Source organism: Melospiza melodia, chromosome 3 (assembly GCF_035770615.1).
Source record: "Melospiza melodia melodia isolate bMelMel2 chromosome 3, bMelMel2.pri, whole genome shotgun sequence".
NCBI lineage: Eukaryota > Metazoa > Chordata > Aves > Passeriformes > Passerellidae > Melospiza > Melospiza melodia.
Genome location: NC_086196.1, coordinates 105410297 through 105428540, shown reverse-complemented (window position 1 = coordinate 105428540; position 18244 = coordinate 105410297).

Below are 18244 nucleotides of genomic sequence, written 5' to 3'. Positions count from 1 at the left end.
TTAAAATGCTTTAAAATGTTGAAATTAGAAGCCAATTACAGATCAAAAAAGAAAAAGGCAAAAAAATAAAAGGGAGATTTTTATACCTAATTGTTTATCTCTGACAGTTTGGAGACCACCTCACTGACATTCCTCAACTTATTGCAGGTTATTGTCAAAACCAAACTCCTTTAGAGACACCTCCTGCAAAGTTTTGTCACACAGTTGCCCTGATGGGTCCAAGAAACTGAGTTAAGGAGCAGTGTCTGTGGAGGCAAAATTCTGCAGGACTTGCAGAGGGTAATGTGGTCTTGTCCTTCTCTGTATCACCTTTTTTTTCATAGTTTTGACATATGAAAACCCCAAATGCTAAACACATCTCATGTTTTTCCTTCATGGTAGTAAAAGGCAGAAGCCATAAAGAGGGAGCCAGTGCTTTCTTAGTGACATGCACTCTCATGAATGGCCTTCAGACAAACTCATATCCTTGGACAGAACCTCATTTTCCCACATAACTTCTTCCAAGAGCAGAAACAGTGTGAGAAAACTTCAGGCAAAATTATACTGAGCAGCAAATTTTTCTCTCAAAAATCAAAATTGAATATTTCCCTTGGTAGCCAGAGCTGCACTTCTGGGTTATTTAATTCTTTTCTAGCGCTACCAGTTCCTTTCACCAGCTTCCCAGGCTGTTCCAAAAGGATGGGTACACTTATTCAGCTTGTGTCCTGGAAGCTGATAATTGTTTGAGCACCTTGCTTTGCCTACCAGATCTCCCCTGTGTGTGTTTCAGCTCTGGCTGCGGCTCACCCAAACACCTCCCAGGGCTCATTTGGGAAGGGGCAGCTCATTCCAGCCCCAGCAGCAATTGGTTTACACTTTGAGAAGACATTTCAGCAGACGTGGAATTTAAATACAGGCCAAAAAGGAGTGGAATAAATGTTAAACCAGTGATTCAGGTAGTCAAACACTGCCTTTTCATGGCCAGTACTCCCTTTGGAGGCTGCAGGAGGCTTCAGCCAATGCTGGAGGTTACTGGTGAGGAACAAAGCTCAAGCCCAGTTATTAATCCCATTGATCTTATAAGATCACACCAACTCTGTGCCAAGATCCTAGAGAAGCCCACTCAATTTCTGAGCCCCTAGAACCATCACCCAGGAGAAATATTTATTACAGTGAAAATAAACTCCCACAGACTCTTCCATTTCTACTTCAAAAATGTGATTAAAAACTGGAAGCAGACTCCCGGTTTGAAGGGTTGTATAAACCTTCAACATTTTAATTAAATGCTTCATGTGTTAGCAAAACCACAATTATTTCAGGGGATGGTTAAGACCCTGATTTGTAATATGAGCTCAGCTCACCACGTTTTCAGGACTATAAGAACAGACAGAAAGGATAGACTGCTTAATTTTTTGATAAAAGAAAAAAAGTGAAATTAGCTTAAGCCTTCAGGTTCTGAGGCAGACTCCTGCCTGACCTGTTCTCACACCTCTGCTACAAGCCAAACCAAATCTACATTTAATAAGAAAAAACACATTCAATTATACAGGTTCAGTCCACGATTAGATAGACAACGAATATAAGGCTAAAGAGAGGTGACAAAATCAAGCAGAAGCAGCATTAGCACATCCTTTTTATGAAACATCAGTATGCACCAGCTCTGGTACTCTGTGATTTACAGTATAACTGAACATTACCTGCATTTGACAAACACACATTTGAGGCCATCAGCTCGAATGAATTTCAATGCCTTCAGAGGAATAACTCCATTTATTGTTCTTTTAGTCTTTGAATACACATGTCCTCATCAAGTGAACTACACCAAGCGTTCTTGAATGTGAAGTTTCCTCATGACTGTACAGCAATAATTATTGCCATGGAGTGGAAGCAATTCTGAAAGATGCTTTGAAATTTTAAGGTGCCGATTATAATTACGTGTTCCCAGCAGTTTAGGAAGAAAACAGGTCCTTCAGCCTGACATCAGCTCCCTTCAGCCCCTGCTCCAGCCTCACTGCTCTAAACACGCACAGACACACTCCAATACACAGGAAACAAATCTTATTATGCCTGCAGGAGGGCCAGGGGCTCTGATTTTTAGATCTCTAAGATGCTATTTGGGGACTGAAGGGGTTTGTGAAGAGAATAGCAAGTTGGAGTACCAGTAAAAACTCCCAAAGTTATTTGAAATCCCTTGCATGAGCTGATGAGATCTTTGAGGAAGGGCAGCATTTTGCTTCCCTTTCTGAGGTTTGCCTGTTTGCTGCACTGCAAGGTGTGCCACACATTTTGGAGGAAAGGAGGAGTGAAACCTGAGCTCTTGCCCAGAGCTGTTCTGAGCCATGGCTGCCTCCCCTCAGCAGGACCACAGGGCACAAAACAGTCCTTGGCCTCCCTTCCCTGTCCATAAAATACTCCTCCTGCTCCCTGCCTTTTCCAGGGGTGAGCAGAGAGAACAGGAGACCAGGAGCTGTCATGGTTCAAGCTCCCTGGAAGAAATCACAGCATGAGTCAAGCTCTCCCACCACTCCCAGAATTACATCTCTGCTTGCAATGATAGGGCCAATATTATGCTTCCACACCTCCCAAATACCAGGAAAATAAACTTGAGCAATCCAAAGCTAAATAGAAATAAAATGCAGGCTTTGTGCACACAGTGAATTATTTATATATTAAAAAAAAGTAATTCTTTGAGGGCTGCTGCTGCATTCAGCTTGGATTTCAGATAACCCAAAAAAACTTAAGTTCCCTCATTTGTATTCTTAACAGCTATTCATTGCAGCCATGTTGATTTCCCAGGATGTTTGATATTGGCTACAACAAAGTTTTGTCTGGACAGATTAGTGCAAAAGGATTGTTCTTCATGCAAGCATACGTTTATCCCCACAAGTAAAAATATTCAGCCTGCAAACAAGATCATATGTGATTAATTATTTAGCAAATGCTATCTTCCAGTCTTCCCATTTGAGAATTTTAAATTACCCAGCCAGAAGCCAGAAGCTACTCAGTTTAAGGTAGCTGTTCTGTTACACAAAGGTAACAGGAGACAGTGAGACTGAACTGTCTGAAATCAACATAAAATCTTTAGACACTTAGCTCAGACTGGGGAAAAAACATTTAAGAATACATTGACAGAAAAACTCTCTCATTTCAGCAATGCCATGGCTGCAAAAATCCAGGAATGCTGATGCCATGTAAGTCATTACTGCAATATGGCACAACACATTTTTCTGCAGTGCTGATGTAAAGACAGGATTGTCACCCACACGTTTCTCCACCTATCATCGCCAAAGGTACCAAGTCCTGTGTTTCCACATGCATATTCCTTGACACTGACTGTGACTGGAAATGTACATGGAGCCACTTTTCAAGCCCAGCTGGAGGGAAGCCACCTCTCTACTCACCATACAAGTGGGCTGAAACTGCACAAGAACCACCATCACCATCTCTGCTCCCATCTCCATGAGCTGCCAGATGGGTACACATCCATATACTGCCTGCACTCCTCACACTGGGAGTTGGTTTATTTTCTCAGCCTGTACTACATCTGTGCTAACATCTGTTCTGCAGGATGAACCCGCTTTCCACGCCCTGCAGAAAATGGATCTTGCTGCCCCAAGGCTGAAACTCAAGGGATTTTTCTTGATGATGACCCTCAAATTCATCCCAGACTGAACCACCTGGCAGAGTTATCTGCATTAGTACTTCTCCACATTCCCTAATCTGATCCATTTTTGTGGTTTGTAACTCACCAAATAAATAATTTCAGATGAAAATCCTCCACAATGAAAATGCACCATTGCTGTGGAACTCTGTGACAGTAACCTTTGTGACAGTAACCACCTTTGTGGTAAAAACTACCTGTAACCCTGAAAAATGAAATCAAGGAATTATATGTAGAATGGTTTTATAGTCAGGAAAAAGGCTGACAGTCTCGGGATATTAAAATTGAGTTTTGATGGTTTTTATTTCTGTCTCAGCAGTAACTGCATTTTGTCAGAAATCCTGGATGGTTGTCATCCCAGTGTCTATTCCCCCTATCCTTTTAACTTACCAGAAAATTGTATGGGTTTTTAAAGCTGTATGTTTTCACAAGTTCGGTCCAAATTCTCATTGATAATATGAAAATTAGGTATTTCTTGGGTGACCATTGATGATTTACAGGGGCTTCTTCAGAAAGCAACTAACCAACCATTTAACTAATTCCTCTGGCACCACTAGAAACAGCCATTCCTTTCACTGGTTAGGATGAAAGAGTAGCAAAAGCCCATTCTGGGGGACAAAAAAGTGCTTACCTCTTGAATAGATGATTTAGGGGACAGAGGTGTTCATAATATCTTCAGAACCACCAGTCAATTTCCTAAAGTGCCTTAATCCTGCTTCTATCTTATTTCTTTTGGGGGGGCAGATGGTCACAGAATTTAGTGGGGGGTTTTAATCCCTTTAGCAAGTGTTCTTGCTGCCCTGTGCAATATTGCTACCATTCAGGTAGGTTCCCCCTCATCTAAGCCAAGAAAATGTTTTTCCTCTGTAGGAGCAAGAGAGAAAGTTTAGCTGATGTCTTGAGACCCATCAGCCATAATAAAACTGATCCCCTCCTCTGGTTCAATTCAGGACACCAGAGCATTCCTTAGACATTTGAATATTACTTCTGCAGGTCTTAGAATAATTCAGTCTTTTGCCTTCCTTCCCCTAAGGCATATTTAATATATCCTCAGTGTAAGTCATTCAAAGGCTCCCAGAAATTACTTCAGAGCCTGTGTGAGGCTCACTGGGCTGCAGAGACTGGCCTGAGGCCATTCCACCTGGCGCTGTGATTCTGCCTGATTTTGCAGTCCAAAATCCACGTTGGGTTGGTAACTGCTGGGAATATGTGTCAGCGTGGATGCTCAACAGCTGTTGAGGAAACTCCTGTAAGCAGAATGGATCTTATGCATTACAAATTTTATTTGCTAAGTTTTAACCCACAGCTCTGATGGGGAGGTTTCTTCCAGAGCAGTATCAACTCTGAATAGTTCTGTTTCTGGCTTTTCTGCAGCCCACAGACTTGTAAAAACCATGTCAGCTTGAAGATTTCTTTATGGTTTCAGCAGCATCTCCGGGCTGTTTATTTGGAACAGGATTTTGCAGCGGTTTTGAAGGAGCCAGCCATCTGGACACCCTCACTGAGCACTGAACACTGTATAACAAGAAGACACATAGCAAGAGGCATTTTTGAACTTCCATGCTGCTTGACAAGAGCTGATCTATCTGCAAGATGTGCCTGTAGGAGTTGTTTGCACCATCTCCAAGGTCACAGGCAGGCACCTTGATCCAGGCCAAATGCAGGTACTCCATTGTCAGAACTCAGTTCATCCCTCTGGGTGTCCAGAGTTGCTGAGGACTCCACCAGGGAGTTCAGAGACCCTGGCACACAGCCCAGAGCACCTGGGGATTTGATTATGACCCGTGGAACAAATTACCAGCTTTGTATGAGGACCTGAAAGTCACAAAAGTTTGAATAGTATAATAATAGAATTAGCGCAGGGTGAAAATGTAGATTTTAGGATTTTTGGTATGGAGGTTATGGGGACAAGATGGAGGAACCTGGCTGTGTCTAGCCTTTCTTCTTCTTCTTCTTCTTCTTCTTCTTCTTCTTCTTCTTCTTCTTCTTCTTCTCCATTTTCTGCAGTGATGTCGGCACTTTGGGATTGGTTTAGAGTAGAAGTGCACTGTCTAACATAGCTGATAGGTATTGGGTGTAAATTATGTTATATGTAGTTAGTATAAAAAGACGACACCGCCTCGGGAGTGGTCACAGTGCCTTTGGGTGCCCTGCTGAGCAGATCTTAGCTGGGCAGAAAGAAAATTTTATAGATAAGAATTAATAAATAACCTCAAGACCAAAAACTCAAGAGCTCTGACTCTTTCTTCAGACACACAGGCACAGGATGTCCGCACATCTCAGGGCAACCAAAAACCCGAGACTCCATTAGCTTCATATATTAATTGTAATTCCTCTCAAATATTCCTGGATTATCCCGCTTTTATCTGGAGCTGGGCCACAAAACTGAGATGGAAACTGAGCAGCCCGACACCCCTGCATTGCCAAGGAAAAGCCACAAGATTCTTTATTCCTTGCTCTCCTGCAGCAGGAGCAGGGATGCCTGGAGCTGTGAGATGAGCTCCACCTACATGATGAGGACCATGGCTGGATGATACCAGCTCAAGGCATCTCAATACCCAATTTTCAGACCCAGAAGGGCTAGAGCCTCCTTGAAAAGCTGTACCCCCTTGCCACCTTTGCCAAGCAGATTCCCAGTGGCTCTGGCAATGAGGGCACCCCCAGGTGCCTAGGAAGGCACAGGAGCCATGGTGACAGAAGGCTGCAGCTTGTGCAGCTCCAGCTGAGAGCCATAGTCTGGGTGTGCTGAACACCAAACTCCCATGCCTCCATCTGGGTATGCAGATGGGGATATTTTTAACCTCTTTCCCTGAACTGCATTTTATGATCACTAAAGTGGAGTTATTGCATGTCCAGGTGAATGGCATAAAAATAAGTGCCTTAATATTTGTGAAGCATTTAGGTACAGTGCCAATGAACAATAAAGGAGAGCCCAGGAGGAAAATAACAATTGTTATTTTCAACTGCTGAGTAAGGTTTGAAAGGTGTGTGCAAGTAATTCATGGGGCTGCTCAGGGAACAATGAGAAAAACAGAACTAGCAAACATCCACTCATTCTTTGAGCACCCCTCTTCTGTGCACTGAAGGCATGGAGAACCTGTGGGAAAATAGTGTTCAGGCATGTACATATTGCACACAAACATAATATTTGGGTTTGGACAGGCAGTCTAATTCTCTAACTTCTCCTTTTACAGGAAGGGGACATAAAATAGTAGAGTAAGCAGATGAAATTAAAGAAATTATATCACACAGGTGTTTTCATCACACCTAAAACTGTTTTTGCCCATCTATTCCACAAATATGGCATTGCAGCACTTCAACCCCCAGAAGTATAGAAATAAATTTGCTTCAAGTTCAGTGTTCTGGTGCAAATTAATATCACTTAGTCCTCAAGACAGCAGAAACAAGGAAGGAAAGAGACTTGGATCTAAAAAGATTTGTGCTACATCCTTTGTTGCTGAAGGATATTGGCCAGTGTTCAAGGACTTTTGGTAAAGCAACTCTATACAGAGAAGAAATGCTCCAACATGCATCATTATTTTTTTCTTTGCCTGTTTAACTGGGTAAAACATGTATTTGTGCTAAATATTTTGTGCTTTGAAGTGCCAACTTCTTGTATTTGCTGATGAAATAATATAATTCTGTTGATATATGCATCATTAATTTATGTTATTCCATTGAAAAAAAAATGCTGGATTTGCTCAAATATTTTATTATCAAGCATTTAACATATGCTGCAGAAGGAAATCCAAACTAGATATTAGTGCAGGAGACAGACCTGAAAGAGCAGGTGCTCATGTTCTGTTCTGAGTCATTAAAATCAGTGGAATTGCTGGGATTTATTTCAGCAGGACCAGGCCAGCACATTCATAGAGGAAGGATGGCTTTATGCAAAAGGGACCCATAGGCCCATTCTCTATTTTTAGTCCTGACACAGAGCCTCACTGCAATCCTGATTTAAGTCATCTAATCTGTGGTGCAGCAATATTAATCTCGTGCTTTATAAGCTCACCTGGCTCCACCACAAATTACTGTAAACCCTTCTAGAAGGCTTAACATGTTTCTGGCTTTCAGTGATCACAGGCCAGGAACAAAACACGTCACAAAAGCTCAAAATCCAAGGAAATATGGATAGTGCAGGAAGAAACAACAATTCCTAATGCCAAGAGGTGTACACAGTTTTCTTTCTTTGGGACCTTTCAGCCTCCAAACTTTGTCACCTTCCCCACAGGACACATCCCATTCCATGAAATTCCTGTTGTCCCCAGTCAGGCACAGCATTTCCCAAGCCTGATCTCTTCCCCATTGCATCTCTGCAGAGCAAGGCACCAGCACAGCCCCTGAAACATGATTTGAGAAGAAGCACTTTGTGTGCATGAGAGCCTGGAAGGTCCAGCCTTAGACCAGCTTCACTGCCTGCAAAGTTGATATCAACAGGAGCAACACATAATGCTGAAGTTCTCATTGAAAAAAAGCTTCTCAGAAGTCTTCATTCAAAGCCACAGCACTTGCCCACTTTGATTTTCTAATTTTTCTTAATTTTTTTTAATACCATTCGATTTTACTGCATTTATTCCACGTCCCTCTTGCATACAAGGTCTTGATCATGTAACTCTCTAACTCATAGATGACTCAATCCTCTTCAAATCATAGTATTTTCACAAAAGTCAGTGCTGAAAAATGATCCCACTCTCAGTCCTCCCTGGCATCAGAAACTGTGGAGTGTACTGGCATGACCCTTGGTCTGTGTTTTCTTTATACACTTAATATAAAACTGCTCCTTCCAGGACACTCCAAATTCTCCATATGCCAGTGCTCTCCTAACTTCCAGCTCTGAATTGCTGCAATACAACTTTATGAGAAATTTAAACCAGTCCACTGGTTGTTATTCATTGCACAGCACGCTCTTGGAGTTTACTGGCAGGTTCACAGACACAGGACTCTCCATCCTGCCTGCTCTCAGACACATTTTTCTGCTGAATTTGATGAGGCTCATCCAATTTCCTTCAAAAGAGGTGGTTCCTAAATGGTATTTATTTGTTTTTCTGCTTATGAACAATTTGAAATTCAAATATTTTCCTAGGAAAGCAGTAGATATATACCCTATTGGGTTTTGTGCAGTAAAATTAAAAAGAGCTTATTTTAAACTTATAATGGTGGTGGCTGTGCTAAAGAGAAGTAAATTATTAAATGAAGGTAACCATAAATCTGTCAGAGTAAACTCTAGAAACCATTGCCATAGGGTGGTAAAATGGCTGTGCACTGACTATTGTTTTACTATAACAGCTACCATTAAACTGCAGTTTTATCACCACCATTATTGATTTATTTTCCTGAACTTCCAGAATACAGCCCTGTTAAAAATCTTAATTCAGAGCGTATTTCTTCTTTGTTGGCACTGAAAGAAGAATATCAGGACTTTCCCCTTAGGTCAGAGGTAACTGTGTCACTCACACTGGGCTGCAAAGAGCCCAACAAAATAATATCTGAGCTTTCACCTGGAGATGAAACTCTGGGCAGGAATTACTCCCTTAGCTGACACAGAAAATGAGAGGAATGTGTTGGGTGTTTCTGCCATGAAGGAGGGATGAGGCTGTGTCTCCAAAGGAGCTCAGACACCACAGATCACCAGCTGAGGAGCTCTGACCAGAAACCTGATAACACACCCGCCAAAATTATCCCTACCTGTGGCACCTGAACTTGTCCAAAAGTGTGGTGAAAATGCCTGGTCACCCTGCCAGCAAAGCCTTTGACAGACTTGGCACCTTGAGGGGCATTCTTGGAGGTTTTCTGGATTCAGCTAGCCAGGCTGAAAATGGATGCTGAGTTCCCAAGCTGCTGGAGAAACTCAGAGCATCAAGAAAAAGGTTAATTTTGGCCTATCACACCTAAGTTTTGCAGAGCTGTAGACCAAGCAATTAAATCAATGCAGAAAAAAAGATAATTACCCAACTCTGTCATAAGCCCTTCTTCTATATAAACACTGATGGCTGTGGGAGGAGTCTTCCTCTATTCATCCATGAGCATTTTACAAAAAACTCTCATTTAAACCACCCTAAATTTTCTACTAACAATGGCAAGGCCAGCAATACATCTACACAAACAGAAAAACTAATGAGAAAAAACCAAGTGCAGGGTCATCAGATGATAGATCTCTGCTGCTGCTGGAAAAGCAAAAAAAAAGGTATCTGGCTAGGTAGGAGAGAAAAGTGCTTTGCCTGTGCTATTCTTTCTATTGCAGTGCCCTTTATATATGCAGGCTGAGAGGAATGCATCATAAAAGGTGACATTTTATAACAGCAGTTTGTAAATTTTACAGAAGCTTACTGCCTGTAAATCACACAGCTTATACCCTCACTGACTTTATTACTGCAAACCCAACCGTGGATAAACTCCATGCCAGTTTACTTTAAATGTATCTTTTTTTATTCAGACCTAACTGAGGTCTTTTAATATTCCTCTTCTTCTAATGATAAAGCCATCCTGATAATCTTATTTTCTTGACAGACATTTTGAAGGACTCTATTGTATCTTAAAAAAGCAATTCCTGGTTTGGGTAGTTCCTATCTTAGCATGTACTTCTGCTGTCAAAAGATGTGCTTTTCCCCTTTATTTCAATTACATGCATTTATTTGTAGTCCAAATCCTCTCATCACCTAACCCATTGACTTGCTTCACAGCCAGACATGACAGAATGGTTTTTACAGGATCTCTGCACAAACCTGTCCTTTATTTGGTAACATCCACGTTTATTTCAGAGCAGAGTTACACAATTTACTCTCCCATCTGTGCAGTGGATATTTTCATGGGTAATCTTCTCAGGCATTAATGGAAACCAGTGGCACAAATTCCTTGTGCTTCTGTGAGAGTTTTGTGAATTATCTTGTTTTTCCAAAGAGCTTCAAGGAGCAGAGTGCCCCAGCAGATGAGTTCCCTCTGTTTTCAGCCATTCTTATCCTCTGCTTATGGTCCTGTTCATACTTCACTTTCAGCCCTAATAAAAGTTAAGGCTAGATTCTGCTCAAATCTCTGTTTCAAGGATGGAGAAGACCACATTTGGAAACCAGTGGGGAAAGCTATTTCCTCAGAGTGGTTCACAATGCAGCTATTGAAAACTCGAGACCTATTTTCCTTGGCAAGTCGAGCAGGATTTGCAGTCAGGTTAGATGTAGTGCTCTCCTCTGGAGCTCAGGGAAGTGCTGGCCGTGCCAAGGTGTTGATTGCAGTGGAAATCTGTCAACATGGAGCAGCAAATGACATGGCCCCTCTTCAGGCCCTGCTGCTGGCTTCGTGCCTGCCTGGAATCACATCCCTTTCAGCAAGGATGCAGTGAAGCTCCCCTGATACACCCTGGCTTACACTGAGGGCTTGGCACCAGGAGCTGGCTGGCATCCAAAGACTCTCAAGACTCTGAACAGCACCTCATGGCCCCTTTTGGGCTCTTGAAACCCTCTGCTCCTTTGCTACAGAACCTCTGCAGTTTTGGGAAAGATGTTTCATCACATGGATGAAACCACCTCCCCTTGTGCCTGTTCTAGCCAGCAGCATCAAACTTAAAATTCAACCTTATGGTGCCTTGTTGTCTTTTAATTTATTTACCATGAATAAGGAGGCATGTTTATTTTGACCAAAATAAATATTAAATCGCATTTTCTCTAAGAGAACAAGCAGCTTCAGCACGTTGAACTTTGTAGTTTCACGGCCACTGCCCAAGCAATAATAATTTGTTAAGATAATTGAGATTTCTGCTACAACTTTGGAGTATAATGGCTTAAAGACACCTTAATGTGAGATTGAGATGTTTTTAAACAGGTTTGTGATCCTACAGATGGAGGGCAGTGCCTGCTGAGATATTGCCAAATCCCAGGAGTTTGGTTTTTTTGATGCTGATGCAAACTACCAGCAGATAGTTTGCTAGGTTAGCATGATAGTGACTTTCTGTGATCACATCCATTGACCAATAACCTCAATATCTTGAGAATAAGTGTGTCAAGCACAACAGGAATTCCTTTAGTCCTCCTCCACAGGGATGAGCAGTCTCTCTGAACACACCACAGAGGACTATGAAGGTGTTCAGTTAATATTTACTGCTGATGCTGAAATGGAGATTTCATTTCCCAGAAGACATCCTCAAAGTATGCACATGCAGAATCCATTTACTTCATCTTTGGTCCTCAGAGATGCATCAACATATAAAGGCATTTAATTGCTGCATTTTAAATGCCCTGCTTGGAGATTAAATATTACACAGAAAAATGGATTCGATAAAACGGAGCACAAATCATTACAATTCCAAAACATAAATCTCTTTGTTACTGCTCTTTTGCTGCTGCTGCAAATTGTTGGCATGTTTTACTGGAGCTCTTTTTGTCTGTTTTTTCTTTTAAAGTCTGTACATAGAAAAGAGGATGGAAAATGTAGGTGGAGGGTGAGGGCATTTCTTTCAGCTGGCTACAGTGAGATGAGGAAATATGTTTGCTTCATAAAATCAGATTTTAGCAGAATTCTGGTTCCATATGGGAACTAGAAGGGGTTGGATAATTTGGAAAGGACTTCCTAAAGATATTCCAAAAGAATGAACTTCTGATATCATCCATTCCATGAGCCAGGACATCTTTTTTTTATATGAAATTTAATCAGCATTGTGTAATGACATTACATTTTATATTGCAAATTACATATTGTAATTACCTAATTACACATTGTAAATATATGATTACATGAATTTGCACCAAAATTCATAATTGCACTTAATTACACTAATTGCATCAATCTAAACTAATCAACTACAAAATACAAGGAAAACTCATGCAAACAAAGCTAAAAAAGGAACATTTTGAGAGTGAGCTCACGCTCCCAGAATACCCAGAGACACAATATTGCCTTATATCTGGAAATAAAATCATAAGTAGAGATGTGTGGGAAACAATTTCTCCAACATTAAGATGTTTTTATGCTCTTAAAGAAATCACTCCTGTTCTGAATTAGGGCAGACACTCCCCCAAATCTTACAAAGATTTGGGAAGGTTGGACTGTTGGGGTTTTTTTTCCTTTCTGTGTAAAATTACAGAAGATTTCTCATCTGCTCCAGATGGAAGGGATTTGGCTTCAGTGAGCTGCCAGTTTCCACCAGAAAAGCAGATATATTTGGATGCCAGCTTCACCAGGAGCAGCAAGTGCTTCACTTCACATCCCTTAAAACCTCGTCCTAAATCTCCCACTACAGCGGCAGGGCTGGATTTACCTCTGTTGTGCTGAGGACAATGGTCAGCAGAGAGGATTCAGCCCATCCTGGAGCACATCCTCGTTCATTTGAGGCTCATGTGGCAGCCCAAGTCCCAAAATTCCCTTTCTTACAAAATTAACTCCATTAGCGTGGATATCACCACGGATGATCATAATTTACTTTCTTTGCTAATTAGTGGTCCATTTTTCTGTGGGATGTTTATCATGACTCCAGGAAAGGTTTTAGTCATGGAAACATACACTGCTTTTGATGAATTTTCAGTGATTAAAACCCATCTTACATATTTATATACGTTTCATTCCTTTGGGGAACAGTTCTGAGGAAACTGATGGAATTCCTGCTGATCAGAGACAAAAATAGGCAATTATGGATCATCCCTTCCTTTCCTTGCCTTTTATCACTTCTGTATTGGTAATTAAAACCGTTGTACTGTAAATATGGCTTCACATATCCCAAATGAAGAGGAGCTGTTGCCAATAAAGCCTACACTGTGCCCAGGCAGTGTCATGGGGAAGGAAACAGAGAGATGCAGTGCATTTTCCCATGAATGCACTCTGCAAAGTCCCATTAATACTCATAATTAGATGATGAGGTGGGTGACAGGATGCTACTCCAAGGCATTCAGAGGTGCCACAACTCAGCTCAGGTGTAGAAGATGATGTGCTTTAAAAGCTTGCATCCCAGAAAGAAAATTATCTTTCTGGCAGTTTTTTCTTATTTGCCTAATAGATTTGAAAACAGAAAGAGCCTTTGTTCTGCAAGCAGCAAGAGGTGAATATTCACCCTTTGTCTCTTTGAAATGCCCCCTCCTCCAGAAGCAAGACAGCATTTTGCAGCAAGAGTTGTGACCCTGGGAATGTCCCTGCTGGCAAGCAGGGGACTGGGAAATGTTGGGAAACAGCCTCTGAGCCCAAAGCAAAGAAAAGCTCACGTTTCACATTCCCACACCCCCTGTGTACTGCTATCTTTAAAGCCTTTTGTGAGACTCTTAACTTGGTGAGTTGAACAGTGTTATCCTCATTCTCACTGATACAATCGTGCTCTCACATTTAATGAAAACATGAGGGAACATGATGTTTGCTGTTTAACCAGCAGATCCTATCCTGAAAAGACTCAGCTCATAGAAAGCCACTACAATAAATATTGCTTATGTTCAAAGCCAGCAACACTTCTTTATCTACTGCCTCTAAACCAGCATCAATCACACAAAGTATTTTCAATTGAGCTACAATTTATGACATTTCTATTCAAAGATAGGCAGGCCTGCATTTGAATTTATCCATGTAATCCCAGTCCTTGCTGTGTGTGACATAGTCTTTAAACATCCAGTTACACATTGTATTTTCCAGTGGATTTAAACCCCTTGGAGGTCTTCTGCAGGGCATCCCTGGTTGAATGTTAGGCCTTGATCTGCAAGGGGACTTAGGATCACAGAGCACAAAACAAGGATGTCTTCAAAGTCCTCCCAGTGGTTCCACCTTGCCTGGGAGATGTCCCAGGTTCCCAGCACTCAATTATTCCACATCTGTCAGTAAATATCCTTAAGGCCTCGAGGCATCCTCTGAGGGATGTATGTCCTGATGACTTTGAGAGTCTTTGCATCTCCATTCCTAAACACCACTAGAATCCCATTGGGATCTGGGAGCAAACTCATCATTCCCCTGCCTGCTTTCCCTGAAAATAGCTAAGGCACATTTACAGGGTCAATCTCCTCACAAAAGAGAAGCAGAAGAGAACAGCATTTCCCCATCTCCACAAGAGCTCAGGACTCAGAGGTGTCACACAAGGTGAGCAGCTCTTCTCTCTGCCCAAAAACATTTGACCTTCTCTCTCCCCTCACACCCATGCTCAAGGCAGATAACAAAGGGAACCTGCATTTGCCTGGTGAAGCAATTTCACTGTAGTGAAGTCTAATCCAACACATACCAAGGCAGAAATCAAGCAACACCAAGTTTCAGCCTGTGACATCCCCAACAGGAGTGTTAGTGCCAGGAAGTGAAACCTGCAAGCCCTTCCCTGGATGTAGATCTGACACTTCTCCCCAGCTGAATTTTCTTATGGATTGAATAGGGTGAAAGAACATTATTCCTCTTGGCAAAGATGGGCAGAGAGTCACAGAGATGAAATTATCCAAAGTATCCATCAAATTCAGGTGCCTGTTTGCTCCTCAAAGCGCTGCCTTGTTAAGTTCAACCTGGGTTAGTTATTTTGGGTTGCTCAAACCAGTCCAGGCTGGAATTATCCACAAGTTACCAGAAGAAAAGAAGGAAACACTTCTAAAGATGATTTCCCCTATATGCCAAGGATACCCTCTGCCTGTTCCACACACAACACACCAGAACAGACTTTCAGACATCACTGGCAGTGGGTGTGTACAGAAGTAAAAATGCGATCTTTGCCTTTCGTTCACCTGACACTTCGTACAGGTTTCGTTTAAAGGCATCCTTAGTTCTGCCCCACAGATCAAGCTGCTTTGTGAGGTCAGGAGTGAAGCTGATGACTACAGCACTGGAGAAATGGTTTCTGCAGTATTCTGCTCTCACAGCATCACATTTAAATCTGGGTGAATACAAACTGATTTTTGTCGCAGACAACTTTTATGGAAAATCCTTTCCTTAGGATTTTTCCTCCTGAGAAGCTGAGAGGCCTCAGGGACAAAATGCAAACATTGATTATCTGCTGCTGTGGAATGCAACAGGTGCATCTGTGATTGGCCCATGTTGGATGTTTGTAATTAATGGCCAATCCCAGTCAGCTGTCTCGGACAGAGAGCCGAGCCACAAACCTTTGCTATCATTCTTTGCTATTCTATTCTTGGCTAGCCTTCTGATGAAATCCTTTCTTCTATTCTTTTAGTATAGTTTTAATGTAATATATATAATAAAATAATAAATCAAGCCTTCTGAAACATGGAGTCAGATCCTCATCTCTTCCCTCATCCAAGAACCCCTATGAACACCATCACAGATTTTCATTTTAATGTCTGCTCCTAAAGGAATCATATAATCATCCAAAGGAAACTCCTCATTGTGATTTTAAGTTAGCATAAACACTTTAACACAAAATTAAAGGGGTTTTTTCCTTAACAGATAGTTATTTTATGTAGAAAAATGGATACACTTCCACTGTTTAAAAAATTAACAGAAGGCAAGCTTATTTCTCAAAAAAAAATCTTTAAAATCCATATAAAAATATATTGAACCATGCTGCTGTGGTGAGCTTACAGACAGTGCCTGTCACCCTCAGGTGTGGGAGTGATGGTGTCAGATACTTTTGTGTGTTCACTTCCTCCCCTGCCCAGTCTGTGCACTTTGGACTTCCTGACAAAACCACTGAGAGAAGACTGATCACAGAAACCTCAGCAGCCATTTCTGAGGCCAGTGCTGTACCAGGCTGATAATATTGTCATAAGATGTATGAAGCTGTGGATATTGAGAAAAAAACACCTCCAGGGATGAATGCAGAACAATAGGATATTGGCTAATTCTATGTAAGGCTGTTCTGCATTGTTCTCCAAAAATATCAACTCATTTACTATCAGGAATCCAAAAGGCAGTAATATTTGGAAAGGAAATGAGAGGACTAAAATCCTAGCATTTTTCCAAACTATATTCCTTCATTCCAGGTCATATCTTGGGTATCAAGCAGTCCTGCTACCCTTTTTTTTCTCCCCAAAAGAGGAAGCAAAAGAGGAAATTCATGGCTGTGCCCAAGTAGGGAATGGGCACTGCAAAGGAACAAAGTGAAACAGGTCTCACTTCTGCCTGGACAAAGGATGGCAGAGAGGGCATATGTGGCAGGTTTAGCTTGGCAATCATATTCAACCACAGTAAACCTGGAAAGAACAACTACTGCTCATAGCCCAGGAGCTAGAGAGTACATAATACAATTATTAGACAGAGGGTTTAAAACACAGATAAGGAAGTATTGTCTTCACATGGTATAGAACTAAAGCACAGAGCTTGTCACCACAGGATGTTGAAAGAGCTGAAGGTATAAATATCCATGGTAGAAAGTTTATCTGAGTGTTAAACCGGAGGGAAACACCTGCCTTGCTGATGGCTGAAATTTGCGTAGGTAATGTATTTATATATTTTCCCTCAAGATGTTTTCTGAAGTATCTGCTGTCGTCACTGGCAAAGGAAGGGCGCTGAAGGAAGGACTGAACTGGTCAGAAGATGTCCAAAAAGGCAGATGTGGGGTGAAAGCAGGCACAGGGTGCGCACAGCACAGCAAAGGTCCTGTTAGTGGAGATGATTCTTCTCAACTCAAGGGCATCCCAGAGAGGTGCTGAGCTGTGGCAGGGTTAGAGATGTGTGAGAGCTCTCCAGTCCGTAGAAGGCAGCCTGCTTTCACACACTCACACCCCAGCCCCCTACACACACATCCAGAGCCAGCTTTTGTTCCTCCAGTGAAGCTCATCCTCGTTTCCTCTGTCTCAGCAAAGGCAGACGGCTCAATTTGCATCCAGGTGCAATAACCAATCTGCCTGTCGGGAGAGCCAGGAGAGGAAGCACCTTAATTCTCCCTGCCGAGGGCTGAAAACCCTGGCACCAGAGATGTAAGCCACGAGAACCAAAAAGCACTTTCAGAATTCCATCCAATTAAACAGAGACATCCGTGTGTGCGTTTCTCTCCATAACAAGCAGCAAAAAATGATTAGCCTGCCAGTTAATGGGAGTGCTCATGGCTCATCCTCTGGCTCAGCCACAAACGAGGCGACAGCGACTGCGAAGTTCGAGTCGTTTTCTTGCAATCACAGCTGGGCAATCAGGCTCCTGCCTTCCTTTCATGGCTAGGCTGGGAAACCGGGGAAAGGAGGCAAAAGGATCATTTGGGAGAAGGGATTCATTTACTGCAGTCTGTTTGGGTAAAGCCGATGTTGCTTTATTATTTTTAAATTGCATCATGCAGCAATTCTAAATGAAATGTTATTTTTCTAACAAATTTTTGTAAAGTGCCCCCCACACTGCTCCTTTGCCCAGCCCTGTTCTCAAATTCACCACACACTCACAAATAGTTTCAGTCACCCATGAAAATGTGGATGTTGATGAGTAAATTATTTTTCCGAATGTCTTCATCTGAATTTTTCCTAAACTTCTCCACTCTCATTATTTCAGCATAGCTGGGTTAGAAATAGCATGTCCATGCTCTCATTCTTTGGATTTAAAAATAAAAAAAAGGTATTTTCCTTTTAACCTACTGAAGAATTGTGCTTTTGCACAGTGGCTTTGATCCAAAGCTGTGTGAAACAACAGGAATCTTTCCCTTGACTTCAGTGTTTCGGGGACTTGGCCCTTGTGCTTTCACTGAGGAATAAGCAAAAGCCATCACTGTGGCAGTGTGAGATAATTGTT